At 38.7% G+C, this 24,269-nt stretch overlaps 1 long non-coding RNA gene across 1 annotated transcript; it reads left to right on the forward strand.

Annotated features, from left to right (window-relative positions):
• The first annotated feature begins 11,017 nt into the window (after positions 1-11,017).
• LOC129091699 (uncharacterized) lies at positions 11,018-20,627 on the forward strand. Its single transcript, XR_008531231.1, has 3 exons — positions 11,018-11,092; positions 18,775-18,906; positions 19,886-20,627. It is a non-coding gene; the product is annotated as an uncharacterized LOC129091699 (long non-coding RNA).
• The last annotated feature ends 3,642 nt before the right edge of the window (positions 20,628-24,269 follow it).

Below are 24,269 nucleotides of genomic sequence, written 5' to 3' on the forward strand. Positions count from 1 at the left end.
GAAACAGAACAAAGGCGGCCGGGAGTCACAAAGAACATCATGAATTTTGAGTAAGGGGCAGAAATCATCACAGGTGCTGTATATTAATTATTGGGGAGCCAGAAAGAATGAAGTCGGCAGCTCATATCCACTGCAGCGTTACAGACACGTACAGAATGTTTGCCATGGTAATGGCGGTGCATGAACATGCTTCCCATAGAGTTTGCTACATTTCTTTTCTAAGTTTGTGGTCTTTTCGTCTTTATTGCAGAAGCGCGAGATGGAAGCTAAGTTAACCCAGCTAGGATTTAAAGGTTATTCCACCACCCAAGCTGCTACTGGCTAATGTCCGTCCGTTGGAAAATGAAATAAATTGATTAGATGATGTTCAGAACGTACTTCTATATAATCAGATAACGTTTTGCAGCAAAGAGGAGTCGTCGCCTGATGGCCGTTAGATAGAATGCAAGTTTAAGGCACTTCAGCAGTGGCTTCATTTTTCAGAACCGAGGGTTGCTGTCTGGTTTCATTCATTTTTTATTCACGTTCTATTTACACAAATAGCAATAAGATGGTATACTGCATAAGAAATAAAGAAAAAAGAAAGGGTTTTGTGATAATGAATATCTTCTTATAGAGATCCGAAGTCCCTCCCCTTTGTTTTCCTCAATGGGATCTTTTTTCGGAAAACATATTTAGATTAGTCAATGGGAAAAGACAATTATTTTTACTATCCCGTCTGAATCTTACACATGTGTTTGGCAGTTTAAAAGATAATTTTGCAAGTCGCAGTTTGTCATAGTATAAATTGGTCTCAAACACAATATGGCCGTTAACTTGGCTTGTTAGCTAGCTAGCTAACTTAGCTATGTTATGCACAAATAAACCATTATCTTAGCTGATGTGTTTTTGTCCAGCAACAAAAATGGGACTCATATGCGTTATTAATGGCACAATTCAAACAAGATCGAAAAGTTATTGGTTTCTGGCCTTTGACTACCGTACATGGTTCTCCGGAAATATGGTCCCGTGGTCGTTCGCCAAAAGGGGTGGGGCTTCACCTCTTTATGGTGATCAATTTGACCTGACAGACGTGATCACTATAAGTGATATGCACTGTGTTTATGTATTTACCCTGATGTAAGTGTGTAGGCAGTTTGTATTAAACTGTATGTTTTCCGTCTAACACCTCAGATTCAAGCATTCACTGATAACTCAAACACAAACAGAAAGTCCAATACACCCCCCCCCCCCCGCGACCAGACGTTTATCTCAACCAGACACACTGCCTGCCGGACATGGACTTATTCAAACATTCACACTGAATCACACTTTCATTAACACGAGGTCAGACACTCACAGCACACAGACGGAGCTGGGAGCATGCTCAAAGGTTCACAGTATATGTGGGCTGCCACGCTCTGTCTCTATTAATGTCAGCGCTCTGGGTTAAAACCCTTTAATATGAAGGATGGAGACGACAGCGGCATGAAAAAAATAACATCAGAGGTCTGAGAGGACATGACGACAGGGGAGACGTCGGAGGAAACGAAGGGAGGAGAAGGAGAAGTGCTGAAAGGAGAGCAAGAAGAAATAAGGAGTTCCAGTAACAAACCATCTCTCTAGTAGGACTGCAACTAATGATTATTTTCATTATTTTTCGACAAGCTTCCTGATTATTATCTTTTGATTAGAATGGTTGAGAGAGACTCAGCACTGCACTTACATAAAGTTGGAGGCCTGCGAGAGATTTAACAACGAACACTTTAAGAATCTAGTGTAAATCGAGCTCCGAAAAACACTGGATCTTACTTTCACATTATGCAAATAACTCTCTGAATGAAGTGTTTTCACATCTTCTGTAAGTATCCTGCATACTATATCGAAACTTTATGAGTAGAATTGGTGCAGTTGCCCTTTAAGAAATTCACAAAATAGTTTAAGTGTCCAAAACTGAGAGATATTCTATTTAGAGTGATATGAAAAGACACTAAAGAAGCTAGAAACAGGATGTACTTGACATTTTTGTTTTATAATAGATTGTTTTTTATGAAGTTTCTGTCGATTAAGTAATCACCAAATTGACTACTCAGTTCAGCATTACTTTTTAGGAGAATAACATGCATAACAACTGAGAAGAGACCCAGACTCGACGATGAAACGATGAAGTCAGGATTTCTTCTCTCCCTTTCTTTCACATCCACACACTCATTTGCATGAAGCTTCTTCTCCCTCTTTATCTCCAGACGTGTTTGTCTCATGGCCTTATTTATTTGTATATTTTTATTCCTCTTATGCTGCAGCTTTGTGTTGAAATGAATTTGATTCAGCCACAGTTCTAGTTCAGAACTTGTATTCATGCTTAATTAAACTGAAATGAATCACAGAGCGCAGTGCTAGGGATTGCTTTGCTAACGTCATCAGTACGCCGTGTGTGCATGCATCAGTCTCTGCTGGAAATAGAACATAACACTGCATTTCAAAGCCGAAATGGAGCCAGCAAAGGATTTCAGACCTTCCTGTCTCGACCTATACGACCAATAAAATACTTGATACTGTGGTATGGATAATAACACTTAGCAAAGCCAGCCTACACTGTAATAAATCAGTTCTTAACACTCCATTTCTCCTCAGCTGCACATTAATGACCGAGAAACTGGCTCTGAATCAAACCTAAGAGTGTTTAAGCTCCAAGCACAGACGTTTACAGTGAAGTGTAGGTAGACGTTTTATGCACTTTTCATTAAAGGTCGACACAATCTGCCTTTTTTTTTTTCTCCAGGGTTTTCAAATGGCAAAGCCCACTCACAAATGCAGTGATGTAGGTAAGAGGCGCTGACGCATGGAAGAAAAGGAATGTACCGTTGTGGACAGGGGCAGCAGCAACACTTAATTTGGACACCTAAAAAAATCTAAATTGGCTGACATGAACGCTCTATATAGAATGTTTACACTTCTTTACCTTTCTGTCGGGGAGCTAAAACTCTTATATCACTCTCTTGTGTAAATAGCATTGTGACACTAAAACATACGTACTTCGACCAAAATGTTCGGATTTAAATACATAAGGAACACCACTGAGAAGCTACAGATTCATATAAAACCCTAAAAAAAACAGTAAATAATGGACTCAACCTTTACGTATACAGTTTTCTATTTATACTGTAACCCCAATGTTAGCTCTGGTACACGTACAGAGCTCAAATTAAACAGTTGCAGGCAAGGTTGTCATTGGCAACCATTTTGAGAAATTAACAACCAATTTCTGGGTCTTTTAACATAAACATAGGGACAGCAAACAGCAAAACGTTCACAATATTTAATATTTGCTGCATTAATACTAAGTGATATTCAAATACTGCTGTTACAGAACCAGAACCAGACAAAGCTGCATGTGGGTTTACTTGCTTACCCAAAACAGACAATGGCGAAGCAAAATAAATTGTTTGACTGTGGAGTGAAAAATACAACTAACCCGTCAACATAACAAAAGAATGTGCAAATTGAATTAGCTAACAAATAACCAGATGAACCAAAAGAGAGGCAAAGCATCCCTGCAACTTTGAGCTGGATGAAAAAATGATATTGTAGGTTGTGAAGAATTACTGTAATAAAGATTTTTTTATTATTAAGCTGACGTATAACTGCATAGCATCTTAATTATTTGAAAAAAAAGGCAACTATATTTATACTTTAACTTTAAAAGTTAGCTATGTGCCCTGAGTAAGCTCCAACAGTATAACATCTTTGCTGTCCACCATCCCTTGTGAGTTACGCCTGCATTCTGCCGACAGGGATCCCGGTGTCATTCAGCTGCAGGACACATGCAGCGTCACAATGTGTGGACGTCGCACAGGAAAAAAATCACACATTAAGTTAAGTCTAGAGAAAAGACTGAGGGCAAAGATGAGTGGGCAACGAAGCGTTGAAAAGAGGATGTTGAGAGGCTCTACCCTGGTGCAGATGACTGAACATTACCCACTGCCTGCCAGCCTCACCATGACCTGAACCACGTCTCCTCCGGGAGCTGAATGCAGAATGAAGATAAATGTTTGAAAGCCATTTTTAGACCATTTCATTTCAGCAGAGTTACTGTACGGCTGCTTGTGTTTACACAACATTTGAGAGCTTTTCTTCTGGGTTTTGTACAAAACAAGTATTTCTTTAGGTTTCATATCAGCACTTTTATTGAACACCTTGCAGCAAATTCAGATTTTCCGCATTTCCCATTGGTGTTGTTTGTCTCATAAGGACGGGTTTTCAATTTTGCATACGTCCCTTCTCACTCTCCTCCAGAGATTTTTGCCTTTCAAACAAATGGCTAATCTCTTGAGGAAATGTGCAAATGGAACAAAGTGAGACTGAGCAGATTGTGATAGCGTTGCAGCAGGCGGCTGTTCATGTGGAATTTTAATAGGCAGCGGCACACACACATAGTTCTGTACGCACACACACACACATATATTTCTTGGAACAAAATCTCTCACTGCTCTGCGTGAAACAAATTCACTTTCCCATATCTGTCAGAGGAGAAATGTCATCTCCAGCGAGGCAAAACTAATTCTGAATAGAATAAACTATGCACCTGCCCCAATTGACACACACTGAAACCTCTGATCCCTCGTCATATGCTTCATTTCTTTCATTTGACACCGTGATAACCGATTGAACAGTGGGAACATGGCGAGTCTCAAGGATCATCAAGAAAACGCAGAGCAGACGAGCAGACGGCGCTCTTTACGAGAACTGAGAAATAATGCCCCGCGGCCGATCGATACACAACTTGTGGAAGTGGCTCATCGCCCTCCTCACCCTCCTCACCCTCCTCACCCTCCTCACCCCCTCAGGCAAAGTGCTGAGGCAGAGCTCGCACAAGTGGCCTGTTGGCAGCGAGTCCATCTCGTCTCATTGATCGGGCTCAGCCCCGGATCTGAGAAATATGACTGAGGCCTGATTCCCTAATGGGGCCTGCAAATGTAAGCAGAAAGTCTGCGGCCCGTCTGCATGATGTATGCAAGAGCAGATGGACAGACCACTCGTCCTCTCATTGACAGCTAATCGGCGTGCCATAAATACATACATTTCCACCCCTCACCCTTCCTCTCTTCTCCATCCTCCTCCCCATAGGGGACAGGGCGTGTGCTGCGGTTATGGCTAAGTGATGCAGTTATGGTTATGCACATACATTTATAATAGAAACGTATGGCCCCTTTGAGGCACCAGCACCTTTTTGGTGCAGCGCCGCGATTCGTTTTCAGGCACACACACTGCCCACAACTATAGATCATCTGCATTTGGATAGGCTCTTAGGATTTATTGACTTTAATAGTCCAGGCAATATTCCACTCAGTTGAAGTAATATATTAAAAGAATCCCTGCTCAGTCTGTCTACTGATGATATCTTCCCTCAATATTGAAAAGGTGGCAGATAAGATCAACTCAATCAATCATGTAGAGAAGTAATATTTTTTTAGTCAGTTAATCTTTTGAACAAATCAGCAATATTCAAGTCGTGTTAATAAAGTAAACCTACATAATACGTTGGGCTTTAACGCACTGGAAAATGACAATTATGAACTAGAGCACTTATAATCATAATCAATCAATAAATCCTTTTTGGTACCAAATTCAATTAGTTTGTAGCATAACGGTATTGAAAACTCTCAAGTACTCATCGTTTGAATTATTGATTCCCTTATCAATTTCTGATAAATTGTTAGATGAAAAAAGAGTACATACAGGCAAAGCTCAAGACTAACTTTTATCACCACCGTCAGGAAAAATAAATTAAACATTCCTGAAGTCACTGTTATCAATCAAATGATCAGGAAATAAATCATTGTATTTTGCTTTGATTAAAGATAATTATTGGCATAAGTAGTTTGAGTGATGTATGACAAGATACTAAGTGTTTGGAAGTCAAACAGGTCATAATTTCCCCTTTATATATATTCTATATTGCTGTGAAAACATCTCCTTCAAACAACATCGTCTAAAACTGATTTTTACAGGATAGAACTTGAACGCGTCATCGGTCATGGCTGCTGTCCTAAAGAAGCTGAAACATGATACAGCATGCTTACGGCGTTATGTCATTGTGCATGCACAACTGTCGAAAAGCAGTGATTAGTGGAATTGACAGTCACAGGAGCATGTCATTCCAAGAAATCGGACAACTAGGAACCAGTTCTCGATTCTCATCCCTACTGCACACTGGTTTCTACAAGTAGTCCACAAACGATTAGTCTTGTGACCCCTTAAAACAGAGCAATGTCAACTTGACCAAGATTTGCAACTGTTTACAATTTTTCCTATTTATTTGCATCATTTTCAGAGGCCTAACGAGGCAAAATCATCCAGTAATGTACAAAATAGACAAATATCAGACGAACATATTTACAAATAAATCTAATTCTGTGGAGGATAAATATTTCCTATACTGTTAATCATCTCGTGACCCCTCAGATCTATTTTGTGACCCCCTTAGGGCAAGTGCAGATTACTGTTTAAGACTTTTGACCCAATTTGTATGTCTTTGACAAATTTCTTTGATCTGAAACTAAAACCCTCCAGTTGGCACAGAATCTGCAGCGGGGCTGGAAGAGGGAGAGAGGCAGTTGAGTTACAATATTAAATGTCACATGAGTCATATGAGGCGAGCTTCATGGGGAATGAAAAGGAGATGGAGCGACATAATAAAGACACAAAACACTTCATTGCAACTGGTGGAGAGAGAGAGAGAGAGAGAGAGAAAAAGTGAGATTGAGGGGGACAGAGTAGGAGGTAAAGCAGCAGTGGATGTGAGATGGTCTTGATATCTATATCTATATCAATAGATATAGATATAGATATATATATATATATATATATATAAAATATATATAAAAAAAAATAGACGGATAAGTCTCAGTTGAGCACTGAGGTAAATGCAGTAAAAGAAACTGTTCATATGCAGCCTGTTGTGATATTCCTGATTACTGATTCTGCAATTGGCTGGTGAGAATTCATCCTGACTGACTCTGAAAGTGAAACAAGCAGAAGCGATCTTTAACTCACTTAAGACAGTCAGTCAATTTAATATTTTCCCCCCAAATTTTGTATAGTATATAACAATAACCTTGGACTTAACAATTACTTCACTGCATTGCGCCCTCTTCTTCTGCAAATGATTAATGGCACCCAACTGGAGAATTAGCGCCACCAACTGTTTAACGTGACGCACCCAGCTCCTAAACAGTTGTGGATAGAAACAACATTTATTTGAGTTCTATTTTGCAAATTTTCTGGAAAAATGTGAGCTATATTTTGGGATGGGAACTGTGTGTGACTGTGGCATCGTCTAACTAATCCTTTAGATCGTCATAAAGGAGAGGGAGTTATGAAAAACACTGACGTACAAAAAGACGATGACGAGAAACAAACAACTGTAAAGTGAAGGTTACAGCCAAAAACTATTTAAAGTTTGATGCCGGACGCTTTTTCTCCGGGCCATGGAGGCCGGCAATTTTCCTACATGGATGTATGTACTGTAGGAGGTAATGGGAGCGATGTACTCGCTGCAGCAGCCACTGTGGCTGACCCTAGTGCTCCTCACGAATCAGCCAAGCACTCAGCTCAAGTCCAGGCGGGGGAAAAAAATCACTGTGAATAATTTCTTAATGCTTTCACAGAGGAAGAAAGAGGGAGGGGAGGGGTCAGGGGGAGAGAGAGAGAGAGGAGAGGAAACGAAGAAGAAGTTCGAAGAAGAGGAAGACCGATGATAGCGAGACGGAGAGCAAATAAGAACTGGAGACAAAGAGGAAGAGGAGCGTGACGATACATAAAGTCAGAGTAAATAGGAGGAATGGAAGAAAGGGAGGCTGACCATGAGGGGAGGGGAGTGGGGGGGGGGGGTCTAGTCTACATTATTCATCGTCTCAGCACCAGATTCATTCAGGGTGACTTACAGCGATCATCATTTACATGCCATCACCACCATGAATTATTAACACGATGAGTTGTGGGTCTGATAATCCATAAAGTAAAGGGGTGAGCTCCCCAATCAAAACCCACTTGGTTGGGTTTAGGAAAAAGATTGTGTTTGGGTTTAAATAAGTATGTTTGTGGTGTAACATGCGTACGTGGCGTTAGTTAAAGGGCCAGTGTGTAGCTGTATTTAGGGGGATCTATTGGCAGAAATGTTATAATAAGTATGTTTTCTTTAGTGTATAATCATCTGAAATTAAGAATTGTTGTGTTTTCGATACCGTAGAAGAAGATGTTTGTATCTACATACTGAGCCAATCTTCTCCAAGGAGCCGTCCGCCATGTTTCAACAGCAGCCCAGAACGGACAAAACCAAAACTGGCTCTAGATCGGGACATTTGCATTTTCAGGTTGGCCACTGTAGCACTCTTATACGCTTGGCACACTGGAGAAGTTTCAGTTGGTTGCAATCTGCCACCTTTCCGCTAGATGCCACAAAATCCTGCACACTTCACCTTTAAGTATTCAAGTTACGTAACAAAAGTAAGTAAATAAGTCAATTTTGACTTTTGGTTTCACACGGGACTAAGCATACTTTTGATTCAACGTCCTGTTTGTTTGAGCCATCTGTCCGCCGCCCTACGTGGACTTTGACACTCTTTATACTAGGTCTCCTGACTTTCTTCACAGAGGCCCTGCACGTCCTGGCTCACGATTACTTGGTCTATATATACGAATGAAGGTGCATTATAAGTACGAACGGTGAATGAGAACAGGCTGCACAAAGTGTTGTCACCTTCTGACAAAAGTGTGATGTTAAACCAGCTTCTCTGCTGCTGTTGATCACCTTGTGAGAACACTCACACATAGTACTGATTGCAAGGAGCATCACTCACTGATAAAAAAAAAGTACAGGTGAAGTATTGGATCAAAACACAATTTTGTGCTATCACCGATTCCTAGTCCATCACACGGCTCATAACACCAAACCTGTCGAGCAAGGCAATCTCTGTAGGATCTGGAAAGATGGAGGCTTGATGAGGAAGGAAAGAACGATGAGAACTGGATGATGCGGTTCTATAGTAAGAGCCTTTTAATGAGGTGCAGTAATTACGCTCTTACTATAACAGGGTGCCCACGTGGCTGAGGGATCAAGGCGACAACAATGAACCACTGTTGCATCTCTCTCTCTCGTTTTTGTCAGCTCTCGACTGGTGCTATCTCGCCTCCCCAAAAAACACATAAAAACGTCACAGTAACGAATGAAACTAGTCCGACATTATTAGAAAAGATGAATGTTATAGTTCATCGATCTATATTTCCTCTACTGAACCTGTGAAATAATGACATATAACCGTAATGCTGCTGTCTTGACTTCGATCCACGTTGGCCCATAGAAGCTTCCATTCATCTGTCCATAACTGTAAAAAAATGATTAAATAAGCATTAAAATCACTGTCATATTAACAACAACAACAAATGATAAAGTTTGATCTGATACATATAACACATTTATATGTTTTTCCTTTTAATACAGGAGTTTTTTATTGCACACATTCATGGTTTTAGAGGTGTCACATCCCACTGATTGATAACAACCAAAGAGCTCTGGCTCCAAGTCAGTTTCCACCCGGATCATCCCGTCAGCCAGAGAAAAAGCCTAAAATCTAGCAAGCACTGGAGTACAAACAGTCCTCATAAGGTATTGTTTGCATTGTTCTATGTTTACTGCTGCTGCTGTGCACACATGACTTATACTGCAGGCCATATACAGTGGGTACGGAAAGTATTCAGACCCCTTTAAATTTTTCACCCTTTGTTTCATTGCAGCCATTTGCTAAAATCGAAAAAGTTCATTTTTTTCGCATTAATGTACACTCAGCAACCCATCTTGACAGAAAAAAACAGAAATGTAGAAATTTTTGCAAATTTATTAAAAAAGAAAAACTGAAATATCACATGGTCATAAGTATTCAGACCCTTTGCTCAGTATTGAGTAGAAGCACCCTTTTGAGCTAGTACAGCCATGAGTCTTCTTGGGAATGATGCAACAAGTTTCTCACACCTGGATTTGGGGATCCTCTGCCATTCTTCCTTGCAGATCCTCTCCAGTTCTGTCAGGTTGGATGGTGAACGTTGGTGGACAGCCATTTTCAGGTCTCTCCAGAGATGCTCAATTGGGTTTAGGTCAGGGCTCTGGCTGGGCCAGTCAAGAATGGTCACAGACTTGTTCCGAAGCCACTCCTTTGTTATTTTAGCTGTGTGCTTCGGGTCATTGTCTTGTTGGAAGGTGAACCTTCGGCCCAGTCTGAGGTCCTGAGCACTCTGGAGGAGGTTTTCTTCCAGGATATCTCTGTACTTGGCCGCATTCATCTTTCCTTCAATTGCAACCAGTCGTCCTGTCCCTGCAGCTGAAAAACACCCCCATAGCATGATGCTGCCACCACCATGTTTCACTGTTGGGATTGTATTGGGCAGGTGATGAGCAGTGCCTGGTTTTCTCCACACATACCGCTTAGTTCAATCTTGGTCTCATCAGACCAGAGAATCTTATTTCTCATAGTTTGGGAGTCCTCCATGTGTTTTTTGGCAAACTCTATGCGGGCTTTCATATGTCTTGCACTGAGGAGAGGCTTCCGTCGGGCCACTCTGCCATAAAGCCCCGACTGGTGGAGGGCTGCAGTGATAGTTGACTTTGTGGAACTTTCTCCCATCTCCCTACTGCATCTCTGGAGCTCAGCCACAGTGATCTTTGGGTTCTTCTTTACCTCTCTCACCAAGGCTCTTCTCCCACGATTGCTCAGTTTGGCTGGACGGCCAGGTCTAGGAAGAGTTCTGGTCATCCCATACTTCTTCCATTTAAGGATTATGGAGGCCACTGTGCTCTTAGGAACCTTGAGTGCTGCAGAAATTCTTTTGTAACCTTGGCCAGATCTGTGCCTTGCCACAATTCTGTCTCTGAGCTCCTTGGGCAGTTCCTTCGACCTCATGATTCTCATTTGTTCTGACATGCACTGTGAGCTGTAAGGTCTTATATAGACAGGTGTGTGCCTTTCCTAATCAAGTCCAATCAGTTTAATTAAACACAGCTGGACTCCAATGAAGGAGTAGAACCATCTCAAGGAGGATCAGAAGAAATGGACAGCATGTGAGTTAAATATGAGTGTCACAGCAAAGGGTCTGAATACTTATGACCATGTGATATTTCAGTTTTTCTTTTTTAATAAATTTGCAAAGATTTCTACATTTCTGTTTTTTTCTGTCAAGATGGGTTGCTGAGTGTACATTAATGCGAAAAAAAATGAACTTTTTCGATTTTAGCAAATGGCTGCAATGAAACAAAGAGTGAAAAATTTAAAGGGGTCTGAATAGTTTCCGTACCCACTGTATATAGCACATTTCATTAAGATATGTTGATATGAAGTTGGCATTATATACTGGATCCAGGTGTGACACGCTAGAGGCTGATGAGGCCAGGAGGTCTAATCTCACTTTATGAACTATAATATTCTGGTTCCCTACCGAGTCTTGTTGCTGTGCACAGTTTTAGTACGGTGCTTTGAGATGTACGTTGCGTTCCTGTTTTCCATCTGTAGCGTAAAACATTCAAATAGAATAATGTCAAAGGCTGTTAGTCATTCAAAAAACCACAAACAACTCTGGCTGCCTTCCAGTAACTGAACCCTGGGTTTATGTTGCTATAAACAGAACATTTACTGGTATTGCAGCACTAACACACACGTAAACTTGTGGGAGAGTTTCTCAGCTCTGGGGTTTGTACTTCACCTGGAGTTTCATGACACACAGGCAGGATGGCTGTCAATTTGGCAAAACTAAATATTGATATATGATATATTCTATGCCAAAAATGTACCATTCCCTAAATGTACCATTCCCTAATTCACAATGCTAAACTATAACATACACATGGTATTTATTTTTACCAGGAAGTCCCACTGAGATCAGAAAATCTTTGTTACAAGAGACCAGGTCGAATTACTGTAGCAGCAATTCACGATAAAAAAAACAACAACAGACCAACAGTTGTTTAACACAGTGGCCTCTCAATAAAAAACAACCACATGCCTCCATTATTAAGCCAATTAAGCCAGAACATTTGGGAAATCGACTTTAAGTCTTTCTACTGCACACACCTGAATTTTCTTTTTACCTTTAGGTCAATTTAAAAGCATGATTACCGTATTTTCCGCACTATAGGGCGCACTGGATTATAAGGCGCACTGTCAATGAATGGTCTATTTTCGATCTTTTTTCATATATAAGGCGCACCGGACTATAAGGCGCATTAAGCGAAACAAAACAGTCAGTCAGTCAAACTTTCTCCACTTCCTACCATTGATTCATTAACGTTGAATTCTCTCGCAGCTGCTCTATTCCCATGTTCTCCTGCGTGACTGACAGCCTTGAGTTTGAAGTCCGCGTCGTCAGCGTGTCTCTTGACAGGAGCCATGTTGGGTCCTTATACACACACACTGTAATGTGATGGTGAAGCACAGTATGTATTACTCCGCGACGCTCCTGACTACGGTGGCCGTGATGCTGCTGCGGTGCGGCTTTGTAGTTTACTAAGTCTACTATGTAGTGACCACTCACTAGCAGGACAATATTGGTTAGAATTCACAGCGAGCTAGCCTTGTTGACGTTATATTTACTTGTTAGGTTTATTCAACTACATTACCCATGACCGTTAGCGGGTTGATGAGTTAATGATGTGGGATCGGGGAGCGCTTGTTGTGTTGTCAGAGCGAATGCAGAGTGTGAAATAAAGCCGACGTTTATTTACTCCGTCCACAAAAAGCCTTTCTCAGCCCTTTTGTTTCCCACACTCCTACAACTAAAACATGTTGACAGAGCGCCGTGTACCACACAAAACCGCTTCGAGGTCAGTAAGCACAACCAGAATTAATCCATATATAAGGCGCTCCGGATTATAAGGCGCACTGTCGTTTTTTGAGAAAATTAAAGGCTTTTAAGTGCGCCTTATAGTGCGGAAAATACGGTACGTGATCTAGTTGGTTTTTATCTTCTTAAAGCTATCATTCCTTGTGTCATTTTATTCTGTTTTAATGGTACTCTCAGCATCATTGAAAACGGGGACATGCCCTCATTTATTACACAAAATCTAAATAAAGGTTGAATCAAATTAGATTAATTTTAAAGGTCAAGATATGTTTCTGGATGCTCTTTCAGTTTTATTCTGTACTAGATTTCATACTGATTTCATACTGTTTATGTTTACCCTTATAGTTTTGTTTAAAAAATAATACAATCATAAAAATAATCTAAAGCACATTTAATAAGAGCCTAATATTGCTTATACAAGAGGAAAAGACTAATAACAAGTTGCTGTCTTAGTGTCTATATACTTTTAGGAAATGTGTACATCTCAACTTATTGCAGTATTATATATCAAACTAGTCTGTTTTCTTAGTTTCATATGTTCAAAATAATACCGTCAAGGCCCAGGGTTTGACAAATAAAAAATATAGCATGATAATAAAACGTCTTAATGGCTGCGTTTTACTTTTGTCATAATGCATAGATGGAAAGATTTGTATTTATTTATTGTATATTGCACATTTAATGTTTTTTTTATTTATTTAAATTGTATTACATTTTCTCTCTTTAACTCTTACAAAATAAAAACAGTATGAAAGTAGCACATTACTTAATAGTGTGTTATTCCAAAAAAATAATAGCCTAAATGTTTGTACTGAGAAAAAAATAAAATAATAATAATAGTGAATTTAATAAAGGCTGTGAAACTTTTTCAACAGGTCGTGGATTTTGGTTAAACACCCTAAACTTCCTTGGAAAACAAAACTACTTTAAAAAAACTTACGGTTTGTGTAGATTTCTAATGTCTAGTCTTATATAATTTCCTGTTGGTACAAATGGTAAAGCATGTTGATTTTCTTGTATAAAATAATAAATATGGAGCATGGTATTGGGACACAGCATATTTTACAATAGACCTATTTTCACATATTTGTTTCAGGTGAGCTTTAATTTTTCCATGCAACCCAAACAAAATCTGCATATTTTGGGTGTTAGCAAGTTAAAACATTCCTGGAAGAAAACGTGAATGCTTTAGTCCTGTTTGAAACATGAGCTTGTGGTGTACTTCTGCCTCTTGTGGCCAGAATGAATATTACAACAACAAACATTTAATATTTTTTTCCCCATCTGTTTTCAAAGAAGAAGAAATTACTTAGCTTTAAAAAAATATCTTTGCAGAACTTTGTTTATTCACCAGCTTCACAGATGGAAAATATAAGGTTTTAGTCCAACTGTTAGATATCAGACATCAAATCTTTTCCCTTTATTAATTATTTACCACTTGCCTCTCAGGGCTTTTGTTCATCTCCAAGGTTGCTTTAGAAAAAGATTGTCCTTTTATGAAGAAACTACTCAGAGAGCCTTTTCTCAACCAGAGAGTCTTGAATAAACCTGATTGTATAGGATTTCCCAGAAGTCTGCAGTAAGAAAAAAAAAATACAATTCTTTGTTATATCACTCAAAGAAAGATCACTTGTTCTCATGATCTTAATAGAAATATAAAAATATATATACATAAAAGCCTCTTTAAAAAGTTTGATTGCAGCAATTGTCCAAAGTTCAAAGTATGAGCATCTCATCTAATTATTTCTAGAACTAACATGGCCTCAGGCAGCAGCTGGAAGTGAGACTCTGTTATAAGAAGCATTACATTTGATGTTAAAGGGATAGAAAAGCTTGAATGGTTTAATTAAAAAATAACACTACAGTATAGATTATATTATTCAAATTCTACATAATCACCCATTGGAGAGGCTTCCTTTACCAGTGAAGCTCTGAACTTTGTCACTCAGCGCAAAGCGGAGATCAACTTTGCAGTAGTAATTGGTCCAATCTATAGTACATTATTAAGAATGATTTGAGTTAAATGATTTACATTCAAGGCTGCCGTCTCGTCTATTCTGTAGAATATATATCCCACCCATTAGATCACACTCTGCTGGTCGGTGCAGTGAAGAGATGTGAAGAAACTCTGTGGAGCAGAGCTGCAGGAAAGAAAGCTCAGTTTTATGGTGGTTTGAAAAGGAGAGAATTTCTATGTTGAACTAAAGCACAAATAACAATATATCTTGTGATTATAGTGGTTAAAAGGCAATTTCTGTTGAATAAAGCACAAAGTAATACTAAGAGATTCACTGGCAGTAGATTTAATCCAGTGATTGAAATAACTAAAGTTATTCACTGTAATTAAGTAAAAATGTGTACTTTATTTGGGTAATATCTACTCCGCTACAACTCAGAGGCAAATATTGTACTTTTTTACTTCACTAAATGTATTTAATATATTTAGTTGCTTTGCAGATTCAGATTAATAACCCCAAACAATTATAAAAAATGTAATAATGATATTATTATATCAATGATACAAATCCCCTGGGGTGAAATACACAAGTTACCCAGCATAAAATAATGAATAAAATATATATATATATATATATAAAATATATATAAAAAATAGCTTTACCTTTACCAATTTGTTGGAAAAGTACTGGTTACACATTCATGCATCAATGATTATAATCCAATATACAGTATATATCATTCTAAAATGCAATTCTGCAAAAGTAGTACTTTTAATTACTTTTCTACATGTTTTTAAGCTAATACGTTTGTAGTTGTACTTTGAATGCAGGACTTTAACTTGTAGCAGAGTATTTCTACACTGTAGTAATCCTAGTTTTACTTAAGGAAAAGACCTGAGTATTTCCTCCACCCCTGATGTAATCTTACCGTGGGTCGATTTGATAGATGTGCTGTTCTCCGCCCCGGACCACTCAAGTAGATTAAAAAGAAACTATAAGGTCAGGTAGATACAAGAGCGTCAGTCAGAGAGACACATGTAACACCTGAGTGTCATGTGTCTTACTAACACCTCGGACATGTCTGACAGAGTGAGTGTTCATCCCTGAGCTCGCTCAGAGTGGTCCAAGAGAGTAATTGTGTTTGTGGTGGAGCAGATGAAATTATCCTTCAGGAGCTTCTCCTAATGAGTGCTGGAGAACGAAGTGCTGATGTCATTCATCCAAATCCTCCAGAGCCCCCTCACGGCTCAAAGGAATGTTTGATTAGACATCAAAAACACAACATGTATTCATTTCCCCCTCATTTTTAACTCTATTTAACCTTTATTTAAACAGGAAAAGACCCACTGAGATTTAAAAAAATGTGTTTTTCTAGCCAAGAACAGCAACACAAGATACAAACATCTGACTTTAAACAGACACAAAACAGGAAATTCTACGATATATAACATCCCGAACATGTATACATCTAAAATGAGTTAAAGCACCGACAACTCTAAGTATTCTGTTTCAAAAATGATTTAAAAGCATTCAAAGAGATCATATCATGGAGTTTTTATACATTCTGCAATATGTTCCAGTCTGAGGGTGCAGAAGACCTAAAGACCATTTCCTCCTCTCTGTATACGACGACATATGAGAGTCCTATGAATACAAAAAAGACTGTCAAGCACTCTTCTGTGAAACATAAATAGGGAGAGCAGCCCAAGAACGGCCTCGTATTAAATAAATAAAAAGTACGCCAATGTGTGCACCCTTCAGTAATATTTCCTGTAAGTATTGTTTCATTGTTTAACTCTAAAAACAATGACATAGACCAGAATCAGCCTTCAAAACCCACCATGTGTGATGCATGGCTCCCGCTCCCCTTAGTTACTGTTGCTAGAGCTGTCAAGCTTTCAACCTCGGCTCATAAGCAGTTGACAGTCAGAGTCAAGACCACAGCCCTGATGTACGCACACACCTCTTCTTCTCAGCATCTTCCTCGTGCACTCACACAAAGTGGGACAATAAAACAGCACAGAAGAACTAACACACACACACACACACACACACACACACACACACACACACACACACACACACACACACACACACACACACACACACACTACTGTTGGGAAACAATAGAGCTGAATATCCTTGAAGAGAGGGGAAATAAAAACAAAAAATAAGAGAAAACCAGAACTAAATGCTCAGTAAGCCGTGGGTAATTAATTAGGAGTGTTCAGATTTAGTCATGGCCTAATACCCCGGCAGTGCACTGCTAAATAGCTGCGGAGTGAAAGCTAATTAGGCCCGTCTCTGTAGCCGTGATGTGTTTTATTTATGCATTTCTGGAGCGTCCTCTCAATTTATGCGACTCTGCCTCGGTGACCGGAGGATTACACGCCGCCGGATTCGAACTCTGGATGTCACAGAGCAGTCGTAAATCTTATTGTCGGGGTGGAATGAGTGTGTTAATAATGTAAAACCAGAGCTGCTTATGAATATTCATAGTCCCCCTGTGATAGATCTGAGTGAGGCGCTGTGAGGTGTCTCATGGCTCCGCCCCTCGGCAGACGGCTCCTTCCTGGAAGATATTCTTCATTTGAAGGTGTCGCTGCAGAGTTTTTTTTTAGCTGTAAAAGCACTTAAGTGGATTTTTTGTCAAACAGTTGGAGCTCTGCAAGTCTCCAACAGCTCTGCGTCCGACAACGTTTTGCATTTTCAATTGTTTGTTCTAGTTTTTTAAAGGGGTAACACAAGTAACCACTTTTGGAAATTGGTAAGTTGGTCACTAGAGCTGACTTTTGCTATGGAATAGGTCGTTAAAGTACAGAAAACCAGTTTTCCTGATCTGCGTCTCACTATGAGCGATGGGATCCTTCATGGACTCATAGATTACTGCAAACTTTTGAAGAGTATTGGTTGTTTTATATAAGAGAATTATGTATTCATTGTTTCATTCTAAATGGTTTGAAGTGGGTGGGGCTTCTTTGGAAAAAGGTGATGTCATATGTCTGTGCACCAATCAGATTTAAATCAAAATTTGGTGGCTTTTTTCAACCAAAATTAGCACGTATATGCAGGTTTTTACTGTCCTCTCCCATTGCCAGTAGACCAGAATGCCTTTTTTTGTTTTTATGACGCTTATTGACGTCAAGGACGCACCAAGGAACAGTGATTTATATCTATGTCACGCCTCCCCATTACAAATATGGTAACTTCTGTTCATTGGTTGCAAAAAAACAACAACATAGCGACGGCCTTAATCCAAGATGGCGACTGGGAAACCTCCAAACTTGAGGCTTGAGTAAATCACTGGTTTGAAACAAGAGAGTAGTCTTTAAGAACTTATGAGGGAATGAAAACAATCATTTGGTTTCTTATTATTTTGGTTAGACTATGGAAAGCATGATACGTTATACGAATACATAATACATTAAAGCCTTCTTGTGTCCCCTCCTCTTCTGAAATCAAACCTACATCCTTACAAATCTCTCTCACAAGATTAAGTCGATTAGCTTTCTGAGACAAATGGGATTTTATGAATTGGGAAAGTCGGGAATGTTCTAAACAGAGATAACTTCAGCAGCAGAAGAAAAGATGAAAAGATTATGCTAATTTTTGCATTCCATTTAAAGTTTTGGGGCATAGTTTGCAGAGGAAAAGAGTGAAATGCACATTTAAACATCCGTGCCGTTCTGCCACGGACAAACATATAATCAGCACTGTCTGCTTCACACATCTATTCCTACTCTTAACGAGACTACAACACTTATGATTTCCCTGCTTTTGAGAGCCCAGCGGTGCTTTTCAGAGACCGGCACAGCAGCTTCAAGAAGGACGCTGTGTCTCCTGTCAGTCCTCCACTTTGGCTTCCTCAGTTAGTTCAAAAAGAAAAAACCCGCGGAGTATCCAGAGCTCATGATTAATTGATTCACTCCTTGTTTGGTTCTATTTATAGTGAACCTTCATCCGTACGGTGACACCGCCTTTCTTCCCTCCCACATGAAACACTTGTGACCCGGCGCATCGTTATCTGGTCCTGTGGTGTCAACGTCACAGGATGCAGGAGGAACCGAGAGGCAGAGCTATGGTACATGCAGGATGTATACAAACTTTTCATTGAGTTACAGTAGGAGTCAGAATGAAAGAAAATAAAACATTTAATCAGATTTATATGAGGATGATATGGATATGAGATTCTCTCTGACTCCTTTCATTAAACATGTGCTATAACACACATAGTTGCAGCTACACAGCTGTATAACCAGGGGTGGAGGAACATTAATTAATGTATTTAAGTAAAAGTACCAATACAAAAATGTAGAAGTACTTGATTTATTTAATAACACATGAAAAAAGAGCATTAAAAAAACAATATAAATACAAAAAGAATACGCAAAGGAAGATCAAAAGGCTTATCTGGGTTGATTAAGACAAACAAATCAAATTAAACTAATTAGTTTCAAATTATAAAGTCATTGTCCTTCAAAAAAAAAAAAAAAAAAAAAAAAAAAATTAAAGTAAATTATCACAATGAAAAGAATATATATAATAACGAAAGCCAACATAATAACTAAGACCAGTATTGGAGTATTATCCTATACATTTTAACAAAATATTGCAGGTTAAAGTTAATGTATAATTACCTAAATGTAATGAAAGAAAAGTAAAAGTATTTGATGCAGACAGTGAGTGAGTGTTATTACTATTACATATGTGTTTATTATGACTCATGCATTTCACTGATATAATGTTTGGGGGCGGAGCAAAGAGAGGTTGTGAAAGTGGGGGTTGAACTGTATAGGACAAATATGATGTAAATATAGAAATCATGTGCAAGAGTGAAGATGTTATGAGTAGAGAAAATAGTAGGTTACAGCACTCACCCTGCATAAAAATGCTGAAGATATGTTTGGGCAATTATTACCAATAAACCCAAGTCCACATGTTTATTTTTTTCTTTATGAATGAACAGAAAACACACTATTTGTGCTATAACTTATTTTCATTTTTACACAATCGCATTTGTGTATAAATATTGTCTCATCATGTGTTTTTTTTAAATGTAGGACTATTCCAGTGACGAGCAGGAGACTGTAAATGTGGATGAGCATAAACGAGTGAATGAGCAGAGAAAACCTCTGGACAAAAAGACAAGAGAGAAATAGACCAGTAATCTCTCCCCTACAGCGGCGTTTCTATTTATAGAGGTTGAATGTCGCTTCACATTAAGGTCGACGACAGACATTTGCTGCCCTCTGCTGGAAAAGGGATAATTTGTAGTTTGTAGTATATGTTTAGAAACTACAGTATTCTGGGAATCAGCTCCTAATCCTTCATTTTTTACTTTTATCAAGAATAATAGAAGCTTTTACGAGTTAATATTAAGAATACACACTGCTACACTACACATCCATTATCATGCACTATAATCTTCACATGGCACAGAATATAATTCACTTAATTGGACCATGAACTCACTTTCACAAATCCACCCACGCCGGAAGCATCTGTCTCTTAAAGCTCATATGACATGAAAATAAGAATATGAAAATGTAAGACTGTGTCCATGCATCTGGAGGGGGAAGAGTAATCAGGCTTAAAATCCATCCAATTACATATTGTTATTCAACAAAGAGATAATCACACAAACATGCCTCTCTGTCCTTCTTTGAATGCTCATTGTATAAATGGGATTACAGAAAAATGACAACAATGTTGTTTTTAGTTATATTCAAAGTTGGAAACGTTGAATTAAATGTCAGGCTTTAAATCCTGACAGTCTTTATATTTTTGTCGAGGAGATTTTCAAAGTTTAAATACATTTAATCTCCACTGTATCATGTTTTTACTGTACTGTGATCTGATTTTAAAATGTGGCAAAAATAAAGGTCCTAAAAGGACCAAAAAACACTCACTCCAACAAGATGTTTTTTCTTTTCTTGCAAAAGTTGAGCATTTGTAATAATTGTCTCTTGTCCAAAAGCAACAACATCTAATACAGTCACTTCATTATGGGGATTAAAAGTTGTGCAATAAGGTAAAAGTCCCGAGCTCTGATATTCTTTATGTTAAGTGGAAATACTGAAATGTAAGTCTTTCGTGCATATTGCACTATTAATACTGAAGAATTCATAATTTCTGGAGAAACATGGCCGACATTACAGTATCAATATGACCTTTAAAAAACACACTGACTGCATTTTTGAACACAAAATAACAGTATTAAACTACAATAACAGCAACAGACAGGATGACATTTCTTTCATTAGATTGTATATTAATGAATTCTATTAACCAACCTGGTTTCATATAGATGGAATTATGATTTCAGACTTCTTCACCAGGAACATTAAATAAAAAGGAAATCAATTAAAACAACCTTTAAAAGTTTCATTAACTAGGATTATAAATTAAACTATAAAAACATTAATACACCTCTAAGCGTCATCGTCAATATCACACGAAATAGAAACACTACAGTTATTGTTCTTCACATGGGAGAAAGTGAGTTAATCCGACGTGACACACGGTTCTATTCACTCTAATACCTCGTCTATTACTTTCACTTAATCAATGTTTAACAAGCCTCCGGTGTTGTGTGACAGAGCGAGCTCCGTGCAGCACCTGTATCAGCTTGCAACGCCGAAATAAAGACCTCAGATTAAGTTTTAGATTTGAAGCAGAGAGAACAAAGCAGCCAGTTTAAAGCTATCTGCCTGGTTTTCTTTTGCAAAACTGCTATTGCTATACTGCAAGGCAATCAGCATGCTTTGTGCACACTTGAACCTGTATCAAATAAAACTCTTAAGCATTTTTAACTGTTAAAAACATACATATACAAAAACACTTTCAATTAAAACTTGACTATAGTGAGATGAAATGCATTTTTCTATCACCCTTGAGGCGAAGTCTTGTAACACTTGACGTCAATGTATTCTGTGTCCTTAGTAAAGCCTGGAAGTTCAGATTAAAAGTAATACAGTGGGTACGGAAAGTATTCAGACCCCTTTAAATTTTTCACTCTTTGTTTCATTGCAGCCATTTGCTAAAATCGAAAAAGTTCATTTTTTTTCGCATTAATGTACACTCAGCAACCCATCTTGACAGAAAAAAACAGAAATGTAGAAATTTTTGCAAATTTATTAAAAAAGAAAAACTGAAATATCACATGGTCATAAGTATTCAGACCCTTTGCTGTGACACTCATATTTAACTCACATGCTGTCCATTTCTTCTGATCCTCCTTGAGATGGTTCTACTCCTTCATTGGAGTCCAGCTGTGTTTAATTAAACTGATTGGACTTGATTAGGAAAGGCACACACCTGTCTATATAAGACCTTACAGCTCACAGTGCATGTCAGAACAAATGAGAATCATGAGGTCGAAGGAACTGCCCAAGGAGCTCAGAGACAGAATTGTGGCAAGGCACAGATCTGGCCAAGGTTACAAAAGAATTTCTGCAGCACTCAAGGTTCCTAAGAGCACAGTGGCCTCCATAATCCTTAAATGGAAGAAGTATGGGATGACCAGAACTCTTCCTAGACCTGGCCGTCCAGCCAAACTGAGCAATCGTGGGAGAAGAGCCTTGGTGAGAGAGGTAAAGAAGAACCCAAAGATCACTGTGGCTGAGCTCCAGAGATGCAGTAGGGAGATGGGAGAAAGTTCCACAAAGTCAACTATCACTGCAGCCCTCCACCAGTCGGGGCTTTATGGCAGAGTGGCCCGACGGAAGCCTCTCCTCAGTGCAAGACATATGAAAGCCCGCATAGAGTTTGCCAAAAAACACATGGAGGACTCCCAAACTATGAGAAATAAGATTCTCTGGTCTGATGAGACCAAGATTGAACTTTTTGGCGTTAATTCTAAGCGGTATGTGTGGAGAAAACCAGGCACTGCTCATCACCTGCCCAATACAATCCCAACAGTGAAACATGGTGGTGGCAGCATCATGCTATGGGGGTGTTTTTCAGCTGCAGGGACAGGACGACTGGTTGCAATTGAAGGAAAGATGAATGCGGCCAAGTACAGAGATATCCTGGAAGAAAACCTCCTCCAGAGTGCTCAGGACCTCAGACTGGGCCGAAGGTTCACCTTCCAACAAGACAATGACCCGAAGCACACAGCTAAAATAACAAAGGAGTGGCTTCAGAACAAGTCTGTGACCATTCTTGACTGGCCCAGCCAGAGCCCTGACCTAAACCCAATTGAGCATCTCTGGAGAGACCTGAAAATGGCTGTCCAAAACCATCCAACCTGACAGAACTGGAGAGGATCTGCAAGGAAGAATGGCAGAGGATCCCCAAATCCAGGTGTGAGAAACTTGTTGCATCATTCCCAAGAAGACTCATGGCTGTACTAGCTCAAAAGGGTGCTTCTACTCAATACTGAGCAAAGGGTCTGAATACTTATGACCATGTGATATTTCAGTTTTTCTTTTTTAATAAATTTGCAAAAATTTCTACATTTCTGGTTTTTTCTGTCAAGATGGGTTGCTGAGTGTACATTAATGGGGAAAAAAATGAACTTTTTCGATTTTAGCAAATGGCTGCAATGAAACAAAGGGTGAAAAATTTAAAGGGGTCTGAATACTTTCCGTACCCACTGTATATCTGATCTTTAAATCTGTATTTAGTTTTCATGCTCAAACTTCTCAACTTTTTGATCATTAAAGCCTCAAAGAAGGCAGAGGATCCGACAGGTTTCTCGTCATTTAACCATTAGAACAAATAAAAAATAGCTTTATGTGTCTTAATGAATCCAACATACTCAGACACAACAACAATACACAAGAAGCAATAAAGGATTTTGAGATAATACTTTAAAAATACTGTATTTTGGGTCAAGCACTCTCACAGAAGATCACATTGACATTTCCTTCAAAAAGCACACGAGTACACTGATCAACAAACAGAAGTTACTGTTTCACATTTTATCAACATTCAATTCATCGTTCTTTCAAAAGAAATAAACAGTCCAGTAAAAATAAAACATTATCACTTTTTTTGTTATTAAATATTATAGCACGTTGTAGATGTAAAGCCCTTTATGGTGACAATATCTCAGAGACATCATGATGATGAAGTGAAAGGAGCCGAAGATCAACTAGTATTTACAAATCCATGATTCTTTGGTACACGTTTTTATGTCTTTTGGTCAAATTATGCCAATTAAGTACATCAATCTGCTAAAAGAAATAACAGTTTTGGGTTCAGCTATAATTAACATAAACAGCATTAATAACAATACTTTAATTTAATATCCTTTGTCTTCTTTAAAAGATGAAACTGATATTGTCATTTCTACTATTTCTACCGCTGCCACTGTCAGTAATACTAATATTTATGCTACTATGGCTACTGCTAACACTACTGCTGAGTAAGACAGTACGCATATTTAAAAATACATTTTCAATTAAGGAAAGAAAATATTACATCCTCAAATGTCTCTTT

Source organism: Anoplopoma fimbria, chromosome 5, assembly GCF_027596085.1.
Source record: "Anoplopoma fimbria isolate UVic2021 breed Golden Eagle Sablefish chromosome 5, Afim_UVic_2022, whole genome shotgun sequence".
In the NCBI taxonomy this organism is placed as follows: domain Eukaryota; kingdom Metazoa; phylum Chordata; class Actinopteri; order Perciformes; family Anoplopomatidae; genus Anoplopoma; species Anoplopoma fimbria.